Source organism: Hemitrygon akajei, chromosome 27 (genome assembly GCF_048418815.1).
Source record: "Hemitrygon akajei chromosome 27, sHemAka1.3, whole genome shotgun sequence".
Taxonomy (NCBI): domain Eukaryota; kingdom Metazoa; phylum Chordata; class Chondrichthyes; order Myliobatiformes; family Dasyatidae; genus Hemitrygon; species Hemitrygon akajei.
Window position 1 is genome coordinate 39,585,952 of NC_133150.1, and position 10,184 is coordinate 39,596,135.

A 10,184-nucleotide genomic window follows, 5' to 3' on the forward strand; every position below is an offset into this window, starting at 1 on the left:
ATGACCAGCGTTCAAGCCATGGGCAGAACCACACTGCCTCTACTTCTTCGGTCTCTGCAAATAAAGGAAGCCATTTTGTCTGCCTTTCTACTCACCTTATCTTCGTCTTCTGTCACGCTCAATGATCAGTGATCACACTCACCAAGGACCCTTTCACCCTCCACATCCCTCAATATCCTTGCATTTACTTATCAATTTGTACACTGGTGGTGGGGTGGAGACACCTCGCTACCAAATGGAGGAGTAAGACGCTCTTACCCTCCACTAACCTGTGCAGGTCACCCTTGGGCAAGGTGTAGCACTTGCTTCACCCCCCAGCCCCCTCATCAAGGTCACGTGAAGCCATGGGAGCAGGTGGCGGATGTTCCGATGAGAGATGGTGCACTTCACGTCCTGTCTATGCGAATACTGACGCCATTCAGACAACCTCTGAAGATTTATTTACAATGGCTATGGTGTCCCAACGTTCGGATATGGCCAAAGTGCGGAGAGGGAGAGGCACACTGAAGCGGGTCGATAGTTTACAGGCTTTAACGCGAACAGGATGTTAATGGAAAAGAAAACAAGAAACGCGAAGTCAAGCAGGTCAGTTACCCAAAACTCTCAAACGGTAAACACCGCGGCTGAAAGGAATATTTAAATATACAATGAAGACCGCGGGTTTGTAGCGTCAGTTGATTGCAAGCAGGCAGTTTTTTCGCTGCAGCAGAGTCCGTGGTTGTGACTGGGATCCCTACCTCGGCGCAGCTGCTGAGTCGCTAAAAACCTCTGCCCGCTAGAAGACTCGAATGGGAGACTTGTCCAAGAAGTCTTGCACCGGGAGCTAAGAACGTTCTTCAGGACCGTACCCTTCACAATCCTCAAGGTACTGAACCTCACCCCGTTTCCGGCGAGATGACAGGAGGCGCCGTACAGTATTGACCAATGAACGATCTACCAAGCGGGGAGGAGGCGGGTGCTGGTAACCGGTTGGAGCTAAAAAAACTTGGGACATTGGGCGGAGCTTTTATAATGCTGGTAGACAAAATCTGTCCCAGAACTTGTTGCAGCCTTTTCCACTACAAATGGTCCCATGTACCGCGGGATCGATTTGTGGCTCTGGACTTTTGCCGGAAGATTCCCTGATGCCCAGCAGATCTCCTCTCCTGGCATGAAAGTCCTCATATGTCGGCGGAGCCGGACCTGTTGTTTCTGGGCGCGCAGCCGAGAAGCTTTGGCTGGTCTCAAAGTGCGCTTGGAATCAGCGTTCAGCATCAGGAACTCCTACAACAATCTCCTGGTCAGGGAAGAGTGGGGACATAGCTGCGGAGGGAGACTGGAGGTTATTGTGGACGATCTCTGCCCAAACCATTTGGGAGCTCCGGGACTGGGGTTGGAAGAGGCAGGGCAGTGCAGGCTCGTCTCCGACTCCTGATTCACTCTCTCGGTCCGGCTATTCGATTGGGGGTGGAAACCAGACGAGAGGCTGACAGTGGTTCCTACTAGAGGACAGAAACCCTTCCAGAAGAGGGAGGTGAACCGTGGTCCACGATCAGACACTGTCTCGAGGGAAGCTGTGGGGCCTGAATACATGTTGAATCATGAAGGTGGCAGTCTCACCAACCAACGGCAGCTTAAGGAGAGCAATGAAGTGGGCTGCTTTGGAAAGTCGATCCACAACGACCGGAATGGTGTTGCTTCCATTAGATGGGGGCAGTCCAGTGATGAAATCCACCGAGAGGTGGACCAGGGACCGGGGTGGGCTCTGGCGGCGGACATAGCAGTCCCGCAGGACGCTGCCGGGACAGGAAAATACGAAGTCGTGGCTATCCTGGGATTGTTGGCCACAAAATTGTTGAATTCCCAGATGGTCAGCCAGCCGAAAGGAGTGACCCCATTCCAATCACTTTAAAGAACACCGCCGCTGGGGCATACAGCCGGTTCGGAGGTCCCCTACCTGGGCCTGGGTCCGACTGTTGGACAGCCCTCGCCTCCGCCTCTATTTAACGGATCACCGTATCAGCAATCACGAGCGAGGAAGAATGGGCTCTGGATCGGCATTGTCCTCAGATCTGTCCACGATGGGGAGTGAGCGTCGGCCTTGGTATTCTTGGGGTCAGGAAGATAGGTAAGGATGAAATTTAACCAGGTGAAGAAGAGGGCCCAACTTTGGGTGTCAACTTTCGCCCTCCTCGAAATCTGATGAGGATTAACTGGGTCTTATTACAATCCTAAACCATCAGTGATGGTGCACCGGTTTAGATTCAACACTCGCATTCAATTAGAAGATGAACCAGTAGCAACGCTTGTTGCTGATTTAATTTTGTGATTTTGGAGCTGTTACAGAAGGTAAGATACTTGTTTGTCGGCGTCCGTGATGTTCGCATTCAACATCGGCTATTGGCAGAATCCGAGCTCTCACTTAACGCACATTCCCCTTGGCATTGGAAATGGCAATGGAAGCGCCAGATAATGCAGTTTTGTTGCACCAGTTCGAAGCACATCACCGACAGCTGCCGCAGATTATACTGACATTAATAAAGTGTCGCAGCGAAGGAGAAAAACGAATGATACTCCAGGTGTTACTGACTGTCGGCACCGAGATTCCGTCTGTTCTACCGGCCAAAAGCAAGGTCAATTGACAAGAGTTTGCCGATCTCCGCCTCCGTCTAAACCAGAACCCCCCACAGCAGCACAGTACGCGGTTGCAGTCACCGAGCAGGAAGCGTACGTAATGTACTCGGATGTTCGAGGTCTAGTTCTCCCTACACAGATGGTTTTAAAGAGTAACGGCGGACCCGTTTCCTTTGAGCTCGACACTGGGTGTGCTGTTACTATGTGCCGTGGAAAGGCATGGGTAGACGTGTTTGGCTCTGACTCCGAGACACACGCCACCGCATTACACTGAAGCCTTACACTGGGGAGCAGTTACAGCTGCTTGGTTGTGACAGAGTTCTTCTTGAGCGTGAAAATCAATCTACTAGTGAGGGAGAAGGAGTGAATTTACTCGCGTGCGACTGGATATACAGCAAGTGCCTGTCCTAAGTCTGTATCAGATGAAAACCGGCATGTCGGTCAGGAACTTATTCAAGCGGAAAAATATTTCTCAGCTATCCCGATGAAGGTAAACTCAAGGGTATGTCTTCCAGAAACAGGTGCAGCCAAACCAACCTTCTTCAAGGCGCATTGCCGCTTTAGCTCCAAAACCGAAGCGGAGCAGACGCGATTGCAAGTAAACGGGATCATTGATCCGGTGAGATTTTCACAATTGCAACCCCTGATGTGCCAGTAGTTGAGAGTGATGGGAGCGTAAGAATATGTCGAGATTACCAGGTCACCGACTGAGACGTACCCGATTCCAAAGATAAAATACATCTGTGCAACACTAGGAGGCGGAAATTTCTTCACTAAACTTGACCTCGTACATGCATACCAACAGCTTGAGCTAGAACATTCTCAGAGCCTCACTTCTACTGCAGCGCACAAAGGCTTGTAACAGTATACGAGGCTTCCGTTCGGAATAAATTCGTCTCCAGTGTATCACCGAATCCAACATTAAAGGCCTGTCCACTGCAATAACTTACTTAGATGACATTCTGCTTACCGGTCGACCCTTGAAGAGCACCTGAATCATCTTGATAAATCCTTCTCCCGAGTGATGCAGCTGGGTCTACCAGAGAAGCGCGAGAAACGCACCATGCTGGCACATCCGGGTTTTCGCCCAGACCTACATCCTATCAGAGAAAAGCTTGGCCCCATTCTTAAAGCACCGTGAACTTGGCGCCTTTTTGAGCACATTGAATCATGCCAGATTTTTGCCTCACACAGCCACGCGTCTGGCTGCGCTTAACGCTCTCCTGAAGGAAGGTACGAAGTGGCGTTGGGAACGGGCAGAAGAATTTGCTTTCCGGAGAGAGAAACACATGCTGACTCAATCGCAAGCATTGATACACTTCAAACCCGGGGCGCCAGTAGTTTTGTCTCCCCGTATGGTGTTGTTGCGGTGTTAACACAGAAAGATAACGGACTAAGATGAAAATCCTGTCGCTTCCGCGTCATGTACCCTTAACCCAGTCGAACGAATCTATGCACAGTTGGTCAAGGAAACATTGGCAGTTGTTTCGGGTCATGCGTCTTCACCATTACTTGTACAGCGAACGTTTTGAAATTCGTACGGATCACAAGCCATTGGTGGGATTACTTGTATTCTGCACAGCCTGCTCATCAGTACACGATAGCTTAAGTTCCCCGTATAAGCCATTGCACTGCTGTTTTAAACTGTCTTCTGTTACGTGAATATTCTCGCCAGTTAGAACTCCCAGGTGAATTGGTGCTACTGATGGACTGGGGAACGCATCTCCGATCTCAGGTAAAAGAAGAGACTGAGCGAGATGTAACAGTGGTACAAGTAAAAGGCTACGTAGAAGATAAATGGCAAACTAATGTGCCCTAAACTGTGCCACCCGATGCCAAACGTCAAAACGAGCTGTGCATCCACAATGGTTCTCTTCTGTTGGAGGAAGTCGTTATGTCATTCCGACATGATTGCGGTATCCTGTCTTGCGAGAGTTACATTCCGCGCATCAAGGAATATCACATATCAAAGCGCTAGCCCGGAATTACGTTTGGTAGCCAAAACTCGATGATAATATTCAGCACATTATTCGTGCATGCGGCCCATGCCAGCAGTCTCCACCTTTAAACGCACCGTATCAACGGTTCCATAGCACTGACCCACCAAACCTGGAGACGTTTACACGTAGACTGTGCAGGTCCGATGCTACTGATAGTCGTCGATGCGCATTCTAATTGGATCGTGATTAAATGCTATAATCGGCTGCAAAACAAAGCAGTATGTTTGACCACACGCATCCCTTCCCAATGAAGTTTATGCATTCTGAGCATGTTTCGAACAGAAAGGGTTTGGAATGTCATCACTTGCTCTGACAGCCTCCAGTGCTCCTGATCCCACAGTCACTGTTACAGATGTCAATTCAGTCTGGAGACTCAACCCGCGGAAAGTATCTAGACTGGCTGGTGGACCTGGCCATGTTCTCAGATCCTGTGGGGATTTGACTGACATTTTTTTTAACTTCGTCCTGCCTCTGTCTGAAGTTCCCTTCTGCTTTAAGATGAGCACCAACATCCTGGTCGTCGTTAGGACGCATCTGGAATTTCCAGTTGGCGGATGATTTCCCTCCATGCCGCTCTGTCCCGACATTTGTTGAGTCTGACATATTAGGAAATCGTGCTTGGCAGGACACAGCAGTGGTTTGCCTTTGCCTTCTGCTGGATGAGTTTAAAGAGATCACCACCTTTCTTCTTGGTAGATCATCTGCTTGCAAAGCAACCGTTGTCTTCCAAGGTCCTAGCTCTTCTGCCTTCCCCACCAGTCTCCTGCTGGGTCCGTCACTGGCCATCGCTCGTAACCCTGAGCAAGGGACCCTTACCAGGTGCTACCAGCCGGGTCAGCTGGACCTGGGGCGAATCGCAAGGGAAGGGTCGACCACACCCTTAGGCCGACTTGAAGCCCTGCTACCCTATTATCTTGGTACCCAACGTAATTTGCCTAAACCACGTTTGCTTGTTAGCTCTGACATTCACTATTCTGAAGTGTTTTGAGAGGCTGGTCATGGCATACATTAACATTATTCTCCTACACAACCTCAACCCACAACATACTGTAAAAGCAAGTCTATGATGGAGGCCATCTTCCTTCCCCTATACTCTTCTCTGCAGCATCTGGACAGTAAATACATCCGTGTTAGGCTGCTTTTGGATAAAGCTCTGTTTTCAATACAATAATTCCAAGTATAATCATCTCCAAACTCCTAGACATGGGGGACAGCATCTCCCTTTGCAATTGGATCCTTAACTTCCTGACCAACAAGCTACAATCTGTAATGATAGACAGCAACACAATCACGATTATTGAGTTTAAAAGCCATTAGGTATTGTAGCAGCTCTATAAAAAACCTGGTTATACCTGACTGGAGTACTGTGTTCAGTTCTAACCATCTCATTATATGAAGGATGTGGAAGTTATAGAGAGGATGCAGGGGAGGCTCTCGTGTTCAAATAAAAACAAATATTTGTTCAGCTTGAGCACATTTACAATTATTGGATGAACAGCCAAGAGGTCAGTTAACAGTGGGGTGATAAAAGCTGGATAATGAGTAAAATGAGGGTGTTGGACCATACAGTGATCAATGTGCGGTGACATTCTCGATAGGATAGAATCTCGGTGCTGTTTGTGGCTGCTCCAGACTCCAGTTGTCACCAGTTGTAGTTTCAGGTGAAATATTATTTCCTTTAGTGACCCTGTAGAGGACCACTGATCTTATAGAGGGATATAAAATCATGAGGGGAACAGAAAGAGGAAATCACATGATCATTTCCCCAGGGAAACTCATGCCTGAAGAATCTTTTACAGTCTTGGGAATTGGTGTTATATGTTGCAGTTGTATAATTAGATGTTGAGGCCACACTTGGAGTACTGTGGACAGTTTTAGTCACCCTGCTGGAGGAAGGACATGGTTAAACTAAAACAGTGCAGAGATGATTTATAAAGATGTTGTTAGAGTTAGAGGGCACTGAGTTACAGGGATGGGTTGACCAGGTTAGATATTTATTCCTTGGAATGCAGTAATATTAGGAGTGACCATGTATTATAAACAAGCAAGAACAACTTTACAGCTATAGCCACCCGAAACACACACAATGTATAGAAACAAACCAGTGAAAAATAAAAATACATTGAATTAAAAGAGAAAATTGAGTAACTATGGAACAGGAACAGGATATGTGGTACATTACCCCAGTAGTAATTACTACAACTGGTATCTCCCTGATTTGCCACACCATAGCATTAAACAATCAGATCTACACAGCAAATATTTATGTAAATCTCACATGATAGATAGATAGATAGATAGATAGATAGATAGATAGATAGATAGATAGATAGATAGATAGATACTTTATTCATCCCCATGGGGAAATTCAACTTTTTTCCAATGTCCCATACACTTGTTGTAGCAAAACTAATTACATACAATACTTAACTCAGTAAAAAATATGATATACATCTAAATCACTATCTCAAAAAGCATTAATAATAGCTTTTAAAAAGTTCTTAAGTCCTGGCGGTAGAATTGTAAAGCCTAATGGCATTGGGGAGTATTGACCTCTTCATCCTGTCTGAGGAGCATTGCATGGATAGTAACCTGTCGCTGAAACTGCTTCTCTGTCTCTGGATGGTGCTATGTAGAGGATGTTCAGAGTTTTCCATAATTGACCGTAGCCTACTCAGCGCCCTTCGCTCAGCTACCGATGTTAAACTCTCCAGTACTTTGCCCACGACAGAGCCCGCCTTCCTTACCAGCTTATTAAGACGTGAGGCGTCCCTCTTCTTAATGCTTCCTCCCCAACATGCCACCACAAAGAAGAGGGCGCTCTCCACAACTGACCTATAGAACATCTTCAGCATCTCACTATGCCAACCTTCTTAGGAAGTACAGTCGACTCTGTGCCTTCCTGCACAAGGCATCTGTGTTGGCAGTCCAGTCTAGCTTCTCGTCTAACTGTACTCCCAGATACTTGTAGGTCTTAACCTGCTCCACACATTCTCCATTAATGATCACTGGCTCCATATGAGGCCTAGATCTCCTAAAGTCCACCACCATCTCCTTGGTCTTGGTGATATTGAGATGCAGGCAGATATTGAAACACCAGTAGAATAATCCAAAAGCTCCTAGCAACTGAGACATGAATGCGCTTGACTCTGGTCGTACCTGAAGTTTTACCACCTTGAACTGAGGAGAAAAAAAAGATTAAATAATAAGAGGCCCTCTGCTGGTCAGGGTCAACCGCGGATGTTGTTTTCCAGCTGTCTACGTGATAAGCGAGCCGGTCAGCACAATGTGGACAGCAAGCTGTTGCCCATGTAACACCACCGTCCCCATGCCACTGATACATATACAGAGACATATACAGTCTGATAGCAGTGTCCTTACAGTAGTTGCCAATCAGCATTCAACTCAACGTAGGACTACCATAGGAGCACCTGGATACTCACTAGGCCTTACCCATGAGTAGGTATAGCTGCAAGGCAGTGGAGGTTTGAGTTGGGGAGTCTTCCAGAAGAAGTGATGAGGCAGGAGCAGAAGTACCATTTAAGAAGCACTTGAATGGGGACATGGAAGGGCAGGGTTCAGAGAGATGTGGGCTGAGTGCAGAAAATCAGAATCAGAATCACGATTAATATCTGCTCTGTCGTGAAATTAGCTGTTTTGCATCAGAGGTATATTGATATACATAATAATAAAAAGCACAAGTTACTATATATAAGCAATGCAAAAGGAGAGGAGAAATAGTGAGGTAATGCTCATGAATGCGCTGTCCGTTTAGAAGTCTGCTGGTGGAAGGATTGAAACTGTTTCTGAAACATTGAGTGTTTGTTTCAGATTCAGATTCAGATTCAGTTTATTGTCATTTAGAAACCACAAATGCAATGCAGTTAAAAAATGAGACAAAGTTCCCCCAGAATGATATCAGAAAAGCATATGACAAAACAGACTACACCAGAAAATCCACGTAACATTTGGCAATCCCCAATCCAGAGTCCGGAGAGGCTGATGCATATTAATATCGCACTACCATCTAGCGCGTTCCCTGGAAAAGAGCTCCAAAACCACCAGACAAAACAAGACCAAAAACTAAAGCTACAAGACCTGCACAAAACCACATAATTACAACATATAGTTACAACAGTGCAAACAGTAGCATAATTGATAAAAAAAAACAGACTATGGACACAGTAAAAATAGTCCAAGATGTTAAAGGACTGTAAGTTCAAAAGAAATCACCACAGTTTCCACAAGTCCCCAGGGTCCCGACAGACTCGCCATCCCATGCCGGCGGCAGAAGAGAATACCCCTGCTATGGACTTCCAAGGCGCCGCCTCACTCAGCCTCACAGATGCAGCACACAATGGAAGCTCCATCGAAACCAGCCTCACAGACGCAGCACACACCGAAAGTGACCTGAGTCCGTCGAACCTCCGAGCCGATAACCATCCCCTCCGGCACAGCTTCTCCAAGCACCATCCTCTGCCGAGCGTATTAAGACAGCCCCGCTAACGGCCATCGGCAACGCGACCCCGAGGACTGGGGGCCTGTTCTTCCCAGCAGAGTCCTGGACCTCACAACAGCAGCAGCAATGAAGAAGGTCTTCCTGGAATTTCCTGATGTTTCTCCGTGCTTCCACGTCCGTTTTCAATCGATTATGATTGCGCACGGCACCCCGCTTCACAAATAACAGATAATCAGTTTACAGCTTTTGTAACATCTTCTTGATGATAGCAATGAAGAGAGGGCCTGTCCTTGGTAACGGGGGTCCTCAATGATGGCTGCTGCCTTTTTGAAGCATCGGCTTCTGAAAGTCTCCTCGATGCTGGGCAGGGTAGTGCCCACAATGGAGCTGGCTGAGTTCACACCTTCCTGAAGATTTCTCAGATCCTGTGCAGTGGCCCTTCCATACCAGACAGTGACCCAATCAGTTAGAATGCTCTCCACGGAACACCTGTAGAAATCTGTGAGTATCACTGACGACATGCCAGGATGCCAGGTCTCCTCAAACTTCTTAGGAATTATGCCACTGTCGTGCCTCCTTTATAATTGCATCAATATGTTGGGCCCAGGATAGATCTTCAGAGATGTTGGCACTGAGAAACTTGAAACTGCTCACCCTTTCCACTGCTGATCCCTCGTTGTGCACTGGTGTGTGTTCACTTGAATTGCCCTTTCTGAATTGAGACCAACTGGGGTGGGCACTGCAGTCAGCAGGCAGAGACTGGGCTATCCATGCTATATTGCTCTGTAGCTCTACAAGATTGTTGTGAGTCCTGAACTGAGTCACATGGAAACCGAATGTGTGAGATACAAAAGAACATATCGAACACAGCAGATGTAGAGAATCTATTTCTGCTCTCTCCCAACATCAGTACAGTGATGTTTTATACTTGGTCAACAAAAAGAAAACAATAAGTGGTTAAATGCATTTTAATAGCTATTGTTACCTAACATTTGACTTTAATTTTTGAAAATAGATGGGCAACTTTTGCAGAATTGCATATTTACAATGGGAGAACATTCCAAATGATCAGCACATCTGAATAGACTAGTGGCTGGTCCAAGAGCTTCTGA

General features: G+C 46.9%; 1 protein-coding gene across 1 annotated transcript in view; it reads right to left on the minus strand.

The window, feature by feature from the left end:
* Positions 1-10,184, minus strand: part of LOC140717280 (polymeric immunoglobulin receptor-like) — a 146,874-nt gene that overhangs the window by 72,864 nt on the left and 63,826 nt on the right. The gene's annotated exons all lie outside the window — the stretch shown is intronic.